The sequence below is a fragment of the Homarus americanus genome, unplaced genomic scaffold, assembly GCF_018991925.1.
Source record: "Homarus americanus isolate GMGI-L3 unplaced genomic scaffold, GMGI_Hamer_2.0 scaffold43833, whole genome shotgun sequence".
Lineage (NCBI taxonomy): Eukaryota > Metazoa > Arthropoda > Malacostraca > Decapoda > Nephropidae > Homarus > Homarus americanus.
This window is the reverse complement of record NW_024714051.1, coordinates 7,271-17,287: the sequence shown is the minus strand read 5'-3', so window position 1 is coordinate 17,287 and position 10,017 is coordinate 7,271. Positions and strand designations below refer to the sequence as shown.

The 10,017-nt window shown below is 38.2% G+C and overlaps 1 long non-coding RNA gene across 1 annotated transcript; it reads right to left on the bottom strand.

Moving 5' to 3' along the window:
- Positions 1-4,269: 4,269 nt before the first annotated feature.
- LOC121875485 lies at positions 4,270-7,465 on the bottom strand. Its single transcript, XR_006090614.1, has 2 exons — positions 7,219-7,465; positions 4,270-5,782 (listed from the first exon to the last, which is right to left on the bottom strand). It is a non-coding gene; the product is annotated as an uncharacterized LOC121875485 (long non-coding RNA).
- Between the last annotated feature and the right edge of the window lie 2,552 nt (positions 7,466-10,017).

Below are 10,017 nucleotides of genomic sequence, written 5' to 3'. Positions count from 1 at the left end.
ATGATGATGATGATGATGATGATGATGATGATGATGATGATGATGAAATTTATGATAAAACGAAATAAAAAATAAAATAATAATGATAATATTAACTGTAATAATAATAATAATAATAATAAGAATAAGATAAATTAGAATATAATTGATATACGTCATTATTCTAACATCAACAACGATTTATACGATAGAGAATTAAAAATCAATAAATTTTGGCGATATGGCAACATGTATGGGCAGCTGACAGCCACAACATCACTCGCTGGCAGAGTTGCCAACTTAGCGACTTTGTAGCTAGATCTAGAGCTTTTTGTTTTTTTCTAGCGACATTTTAGAGCGATTTGCGACTTGTCCCAAATCTAGAGATATCCACAGAAATCTAGCGACTTTCTGGATACTTTTGGACTGTCCATGAAAACTCGGTTTTCCTAATTTCGAGCCATAATATATAGCAACGGGGTTACAGGGACAATACATTTGAACGGGTTGAACTCATAAAACAACTTCGTCAACGCTTACCTGACAACATTCGTGTGCTGCAGTCTATTTCTTTTCTGAGTGCCGATGAATGCTTGAAGCCTATTAAATCAGATATACTTGGTTTGGCACACTTATTTACAAAAGATTCCAGCACCCTTACCAAGATTGATTTCCAGTGGAAAAAACTGCATCACACAATCTGGACAGAAACATCTAACACCCTAAAATTGTGGTCAGAAGTGGCAAATTACAGAGATGCGACAGGTGAAAACCCTTACCATGATCTGGCTGAAATTGCACTCGCTGCCTTATCTCTTCCGCATTCAAACGCAGATGTAGAGCGCACATTTAGTAATATGAACTTTGTGAAATCAAAATTGCGCAACAAAATGAAACTATCGACATTAAAGGCAATTTTTACAATAAAGTATGGGTTAAAAAGACAGAACACCTGTTATGAACTTCCTAGTGATATTTTAAGAAAGATAGGGACTGTGGAGGCATACAGTTACAAGAGAACCTGAACCAAGCACTTCACATGCTTCCAGCTCTACAGTTGTTCACACTACGAAGAGGACTGGGATGCAATTACTATTGAATAATAGGTAAGTGTGCACATTAAACTTTAAAAAAAATAATATTTTTATTTTTACACAATGCATTTTATTTATACTCCGTCCATTATAGTCGGCATTATGAAAATATTATTTGCATCAAATTACTGAAGGGGGGGAATAATAGCTAGCGACTTTCCATGGAAGATTTAGCGACATTTAGCTACTTTTAGGTACCAGCCCAGCGACATTTGAAAAGCCGAGTTGGCAAACCTGGTATGGGCAGCTCGACAGCCACAACATGACTCGCTGGTCGTGTCCAGTACATGGTCAAGGTGGACGTGTGCATTATTCCTTCATTTTTGACAATTTCCTTAAAGCTTGATACTCTTTCGGTGTTATATACTGATATAAGTGGAAGTGTTCGGTGTTGTGAAGTGCTGGAGGACCCGTAACGTGAAGTGTTGTGTTAATATATGGGAAATATTGGTTAAAAGGTGAAGTGACTCGATGAGATTAGAGGATATTTGTCACTGATGCCAAGTGAAGTGTTATGGGCCCATAACTTGATTGGATTAATGGAAATAAATAGTGTTAACGGAGGTAGTGAACCTAATTGAAGGTTAAAGAAAAATTCACGCGTGGAATCCCTTTTTCTAGTGAACATTAAAAGTACGAGACGAGGTACCGTAGTGAATTTTCCAAGTGTCCTTTTTGAAGTGAAGTCAATTAAAACATGTGGGAACTACAAGAGTATTCACCACAGTTAACTACACCAGGACTTGATTCACCCTCCGCCAGGAATTTAAATTAAGGTATGATTAAAACTTTGGTTTGGTTAGGTATGGTTAGTGTTATGCCATCTATTACAATTGGCACACAGAGCTATTAAAATTGTTATGGGTTAATACGTCTGACTCGCCGCTACCCCTAGCAACAACATCAAATACAATATCATATCAGTACACTTTACATTCAGAAACATTAAGAAAATCTAACATTAAACTTTACCAACAACTCGAGAACGTATACCAACACACACAGTAGGTTTAGGTCTGGTTTTGTTGGGGTTTTTACTCATGTGTATAACGAAAAACCGTCCCTGCCTATTAGGTTTATGGACATGAAGGTTATGAATGGCCTAAGTAAAACATATTACATTCCTTGCAAGGAACTTTATAAATGCAACTAGAATTAAACAACACAAATACAACTAGCCATTCGTACCAGAAAGGTTTGTGGAAAGAAAGTGTTATGAGAATTTGTTGTACTGTACATCTTAGATGTATTTTGTTAAATACATGAAGGTAATGTTTTCTCTTTTTGATGAATAAATTATTCTCAAGAATACCTAATTCAAAATAATAATATAATGTCCTGAATGGTATTTTTGAATTTGGCTTTTACAAGGAATTAGAAAAAGAGCACTGAACTGTAAAGAGGAGTAGCATTAAGAGCCACAGTCCTCCTCTAGCCAATTTACTGGTACTGTATATGCAATGAATAGATTATAATATGATCAATATGCAAGAGTTTCAGACTAGTCCTTGGGTAGTACTTATTACTGAGTTAATGAAAAATACTTGAAAGTCATTTATTTGCCTCACTGTGCAAAAGAGTGTGTATGGTAATAATTAATGTCCCCAATTGGGCTAATAATACATTTTTGTAAATTTGGGCTCCTCATTGGTGCCTTCCTTATATTGTCATGTTTCACCATAGATGGTCAATATGATTTGGTTATTTGTCCTTGATGTTATCATTAAATGCTTACATTTGTTTGAGGAAAGGTTTGTGCTTTGTTTACAGCATTATGCATCATCACTGTTCCTCAAGTTCTAGGTATATGTGTGGATACCATCTAAAATATGCATTAATATACATTATGTATAAAATAACTTTGTTAAGTACTGTATCGTAAAACCTCTGCTAGCCTTAGGAATACGTGTACACAAGTTTGTGGTCACTGTTTTACCAGACGGGATAAGAAAAAATAAAGGAAATTTAAAGAAACTTGTGAATTATGTTTTGATTTTCACTGGGCTGGGCAGGAAGCCATCACCCATTACAGGTGTCGTCCAATGCTTAGTACAGTATCTTTATTAAATACAGTAGAAAAACAATTAATTGTTTCCCATTATTTGCAGCCATCTATCATCTTGTGGTCTGTAGTGCATCAAATTATTCCAGCTGGCTCAGCTGCATTCAAGCTGACAGGACTAGTAGGAATATTTTCGCCCAATTTTCTTTGAAAAAAAAAGTCCAGAAAAAGGAATACTGTACAGCATTTAGTTTTCTAGTTATCCAGCTAGCAAAGATTTTACTTGGAGACAAAGTTGTTTATATTAACCTGTATCAGAACAGTCCTTAAATTAGTTACTTTAAACATAAGTTGAACTTGATCCTTATTGATGTGAAAGCACATTGCAGTACACAGTATGAGTTTAATAAATGGTGCCTAAACAACAAAGGTGAGAGTTTAGCTCTTCAATCTTCTACGTAAATGACAAAATATACATTACAGTACAGTACCTGTACTAAATTAAAGTACTCTACTGTGTGCCTGTCCAGGATAAAAGTCTGTATAAGTGAAGATGTTAAGAACTGAGGATCAGTCTTATGGTTATTGTCTCATAAATATAAAATTACTGATAAATTTAGTGAATATTAATTTTCGATCGTTTAATATGATGTGGCTGGAAATGTGTAAATACTCTCTTCATTCGTTATTACCCACAGCATTCACTCCTATAAGAGATGTGTTCTTCCAAAGTTGGGTGTATCTTATCGCTTCATACAATCTAACAAAACGTCCCTCCTGAAATATAACTATGCTGTACTGTGCTTCATATTTACATGCACACACTTGCTTTCAGGATGTCCATTTCCCCCACTTTTATTTCAGCCCTCGCCTTGTCCTTCCATCTGGGATATCCCCTCTCCCTACTTCTGTACTATGCTTCTACTCATCACTGGAACAGACCCTCTTCCTTATTTATGTTTTTCCTGTTCCTACTATCATGAACATGCTCTTCATTCTCGTCTATACAGTAATGTTGATTCAATAATTATCGTTGTACATCTCAATTATTGCCATTTTTATATGGAACTCTGCATACATTTAAATATTCCCACAATGTTCCTCAAAATGCTCAGACCAAATATAACTTTCTCAAAATAAGTACAGTAAAGTATCACAATAGATCAACATTAATGTAAAAGGATATCCATGAAATAGAAACATATTTTTTTATTCTATCTTAATGCAAACACATTCTATTATACATTAATGTACAGATTAAATAAATTATAAACTTTTGTTATTTTTGTTTTAGGTGCGTGAGGCCAAGAGTGCCAAGCCTCGTACCTAGTGAAGCAAACATGGCGGACTTGGAGTGTAAAGAACGATTTGACAGTCCAGGAAACAACTGGCTGAGCCCTTGGTAAGACATTTAATAACAATATTATATCAGATATATAATAATTATAATGCCAAGTGCTTATTATATATAATATTGTGGCGAGATAAAACGAATTTAATGGTTAATTTAGTAGATTATGTTGGGTCGTCGTCAACACAGGTGTGGGGTCATCAAGCACAGGTAGTGGAGTCGTCAAGCACAGGTGGACATACTGTATCGTGTTATTTATTATCCTCTATAACAAAAGTCATGATAACTAACCATATTTCTGTTGTTTATTACACAAGAAAAAGATTCCTAGGTGAATTTTTACTTTCTGACAAAAGGAAGGTTAATCCATTGACTGTCCGCAGGCCATGTTTACCTGAGGTTATACTCCTCACTAAGCCCGTGTTTTCTCTTCATTTCCCTATAAGTTAGGTTAAGTTTGGTGGGTTGGCATTTTTGGTATAAGAATAAGTTTTCTTTCGTGTGTACTTTTGGTGTTTGACTCAAATCTGACCTTCATTTTTGTGCATATATAAACTACTAATAATAATATACACAGGTACTGCAGCTGATTGTTAGCACCAAGGTGCACACTACTCTTGTTAGGTAAATGAGATCCTTCCCAGGGATTCATACCTGGACTATTTCTGTGTCCAGTATCATTAGGTAGCGACCGTGAGCTATATGTAAAGCGGCAATAAATTGACCAACCGGCAATAGTTGTGCATCTACATGACTAGACCTGCATTCACTGAATCGGCTATGAGCCGATCATTGGTAACAGTGAAAGCTTGCACAGAGGCTTCAGTTGCATGCATGTTAGTTGATTACTTTTTTTACTGCTGTTTAAGACTGTGCAATGGCCCTATTCTGTTTCATGACTGCTTCTGAAACTGCGTTCATTCGTTTCCCTAGTTTAGCTACATCTTCTGCAGTTGCCGTACCAAATAGGGTGTTACTTAATAACTCGACAAAATTAAATAGACCACGGTTTTTATGAGAATGCACATTGTTCCTGACGTCTTCAGGAGTCGTGGGCAGCTTTCCCTCCAAGTGCATACACATTTGAGTAGACGCTTCATATAGGCGTTATGAAGTGAGATGGTAGACTGTTGTTTGAGATCTTGTGTACTTATAGCTGTTTCAATGTGGACAGCTATTGACCTCAGGCATATATCACTAAACTTTGGTGCTGGTACTTGACAGTTACGACATCTTCCACTATAAGTACTTTGCTCAGTGGGGCAACTAAAGCTTTGGATTTGATGATGTTTGCTGGGGATGCAGCTGTTGCCACAGCGTTCCATGCCAACAGGAGTAGCGATATCCAAGCCATGCCTGAAAGGGGTGAGGATAATTAATGTTTTTTGTTTGCTGATCACAGTTTTTGATGATATTTATTGTCTATTGTTGTGATGTATTGTTTATTGTTGTGTTGAGCAACTGTCGTAGTAGAAGTAGGCTGTAATTAACGGACATTAGGGGTCCCTACTAAGTGTCTGCTAACTTTTATCATTCTATCTACATGAACTATGTCAGTGACATTTGTCGTTGGGTCAACTACATGAAATTTGTTTCCATGTTCTTTTCCTTTAATCAGGTAGGGACCTGTGAATTTAGGCAAAAGTTTTGATGTACGTTCCGGTGCTTTTGTCGTTACTGCGTCTCCTATTTTTGGAGTTACAGGCTTGGGTTTTTATGTTGCTTGCAGATCATTTCAGCACGTGAGGCTGTTAAATGCTTTTGTACTTTTTCATGAATGCTGTGAAAACATTGATTTGCTTCTTGGCATGGTCATCCATGTTGCATACAGGTTGTGGGGTTCCTGCTAGTTGATCATAGAGCAAGCATCTATTGGCACCATAAATTATGTAGTATGGCTATTTTCCTGAAAAGCTATTGATAGATCCATTGATGGATTCTGCTACTTGTGGAAGCCAGTCCTTCCAGGAACTGTGCATCGGATTCACCACGTGTCGAAGAATCTAAAGAATTTTACAATTTGTACGCTTGACGAACCCATTTGAGGATGGATGCAGATTTTGCAAAAAGGTGCCTTTTTGGGTTTGGTTCCTGTGGTAGGGTTGTCCCTTAGAACTGGTTATGGGCGCTAATAGCAGAGCCCTAGGAGTACAATATTTTATGGCATATAAAACACACTATTTTGTCTGAAAGGGGGCTAAAAAATCAGCCTGCGTCCTATTTGTGAAGTTGTCTCCCGTAAGCTAATGAATTCCCCCAGTTGCTGTCTCCAGAAGGCTAAATTCTACCTAACCTAACTCCACAATTAAAAATGGTTTTGCTTACTTTACACATTATTTTTAATTAATTAAAAGATAATTACGTATCGTAAAAATAAAAGCCGGATTTATAATTACTGTACTGATGATAACCCGAGATAATTAACGTCTGTATGCCCAACTCTTGAGAGGCAGCTAAGCAGTAACCATTTATGAACAAGCATTACTATCTATTAATGCCATACCTGCCACATTTATTTTAAAATCTACAAAGACCTGATACAAATGAAAATTTACAGATAACTCTCTTTTCACCATTACATCTGTTAACATTGGTGGCGGCATTGTAGGCAACAGGCTAGTGGGCCAAGCTGTTGTTTTTCAACTGGTATTTTCAGGTAGATATAGTATACGCAGCTTTTTTCATTTGCATTTACCGATATACATGCACACACCATCCTACATACATACAGTGAAAAAAAATAAAAGAAATAATTGTTTTAAGGACAAACACATAAAAGGAATATACTGTACACGAGTTAGCTGGCTCAGTGGGGGAGCTGGAGGATGGCTGGTGGTGGTGTGTTGGTAGGGAACCGACCATAGCAACTATGGTAAACAGGGAGTACAGTATGTTGACTGTGTTAAACTGCCATAAAGCTTTTATTTACTGGTTTGGCAATAGAGTATTTTTGCTGTATCTTTATTGGTATTATTTTGATATATTCCTCACATTTACTGGTACTGTGGATACATTAGTTTTTTCTTAAATACTCCCTGGTAAAATGGGGGAAAGGCTCTCATCCCATTGTAATTTCCCTTGTAATATTTGCACCTTGGCCTGGCCTTATCTTGAACTAGGTAACAGTTAAATCTGAATGACAATATGTGGTGACTGGTGCCAACTGGGGCAAGATGTTCCAGTTTGGCCACCATACCCTCCTCATTTGTTATGATGAGGTCTAGTGGCTTGGGTGTTTGCTCCCCTCTGTAATGTATCGGGTCTCTAACATGATGGAACAGAAAATTATCTCTCAGAGTTTCTAAAAAACGAGTAACAGGGTTATTCAAGTCATTTCGGGTGAACTCGTTTTTCCAGTCTGTGTCGCCATAGTTAAAGTACACATGATATGGAGGTGGCTAGGGTTGAGCATTGCTGCAGTGTCTATTAAGGCTCTTAAGTTCCTTTGATTTAGTGGGCCACAGTTTGGGGATCTGTAGATACACCTGACGATAAGTAATTTAATTTTACACCATTTGGACTCTTCAAAAACATCCTCTCCCTGTACTCTCACCTGGCTGACTCTAAGGTCTTGCCTAGCATAGATAACCACACCCCTCTTGCAAGTTTTTTGAGAAAGGATCGTAAATGAGTCATATCCAGCTATACTGAACTCGCATTCCTCTGGGTCAATTCTCCTGTTCTTGTACTCTCTCTTATCAAGAAACATGTCAGAATTAGTGTACATAACATTCGAGCCAGAATTTGTTCTCGGTAATGTGTCTGCTCTTAGTAGCAACACCCCCCCCCCCATTCTCAAAAGCTGCAGCATTTGCTAAGTACACTGTATGTCATTGTTTACACCGTGCTCGCCTCCTCCCGGGTGGGGGGTAGAGCGGGTGGAGGGTGCGCTGTTGACACACTTGCTTCCACTATCCTCTCCCCGTTCCTCCTCGACTCATCCCTTCTCTGCTTCAAGCCCTGCAGGAGCTTCCTGTGCTGTTCCCTCTGCATTACCGTGCATTCTGGGTGAATGAATACACTCCAAGATGCCTCGCTCCTTGCTAAGTTTTTTGCCTGCCGAATAACCTTCCATTTCTCCTCCTCACTCACTAGTGTGATCCTGAGGGGACCAGGCTTATCTCCCTGCTATTGTCCCAGCCTCCTCACATCCTGGAGGGTTGATGGCATTTTCAGAACCTCTGTACAAATATTCTTAAACTACATCTTATCGTGTGTTATCTTACTCTAAGTTCCCTCCGCCTGGCTCTCAGGGACTCCAAAAACTATTACATTGTTCCTGCGCTGGAAACGTTCCAGTTGTTCCTCCTCTCCCCTAACAGTAGGTCCGTTAATTTCCATTTCTTCGACACACTGCTTCAGGGTTCCTAGCTGCTGTAGAACCTGTTCTGATCCTAAATTACTCTCCCCCACCTCCAGTAGCCCTGCTAATGCCTCGGCATAACTTCTCTTAACAACTACCTCCATTATATCGGCTACTTCCTCAGTCTTAGCAAGGATGTCTTTCCCAACTTGTCCTAGTTTGGCAACCAGCAAGGCTCTAGCGTCATCTATTTTCGTCCCTAGGGAACTCGTTCCCCTTTGGCTTGCAATCGCCTCTTTCACCTTGACTCTGCAGTCAGGGCAATACCAGCAACAGCCTTCATGCTTTACAGCAGCTTGCATCGTCCTAAATGTTGCATTAGTCAGGCCTGTATCATCCATATCTGTTATCCCCGCATTAATCTCATATCATACTCATGGTTGTTGTTGTTTGGGGGGGGGGGTGCAGACTGTGTATAGATCTACATTTATTTAAGAATAAAGAAAAAAAAACAGTACTTAGCTGCCCTCTGCTGGTTTTATCCTCCCCTGTTGCCTTTAGGGTTGTCTTCTCTTATTTTTTTTCAGTTCACTTCTGCAATTTGTCAGTATTTACGTGCTATCTCTATGTACACTGCATTGTGCTATGACTAATGGATTTTATACACCCTTTCAGTCCTTAAGAAACCCAGAAAAATAAAATAAATCTTTCTTTGGGGCAGTAATAGACTGCCTTTTAGGATGGCCAAACTTGTTGTTTTTATTTTAACTATTATTTCCTTATACTACAGTACTTTCTTTTCCCGTTCACGTCTATATCTCTTGGTGCTATCACTGTGTACACTGTATCTCCCTGTGAATGGTGTATTGTAGGCACAGTTTCAGTCCATGAGAAAACACACAAGCAAAATTTTTGACCAAATATACTTTTCTCTCAGAATTGGAATTTAAGAGGTTTAACTAATTAGGTACATACAGAATAACACACACACCTAAATCTCACCTTGGAAACCCATAGCTGGCGAGTAATTAACATTGTGAACCTTGGTATTTTTTTCATTACCAGTTGGGATCAGGAGACTTTATGGAGAGATGAGTGATCCAGAGACCATTAGCCTGGTCCAGGGGTCAGCAGTCTGTTGGTCTTAGGACCAGTATTAATCTGGTTTAGGGACCCCCTTTATTTTTCTAAATTAGTGTAATGTCTGAAATGTTTAGCCTAATTATAGGTCAAGGATAAGTTGTCCTAATTTATTTAGTATGGATCAGGAAGCTAATTCTAGGACTGT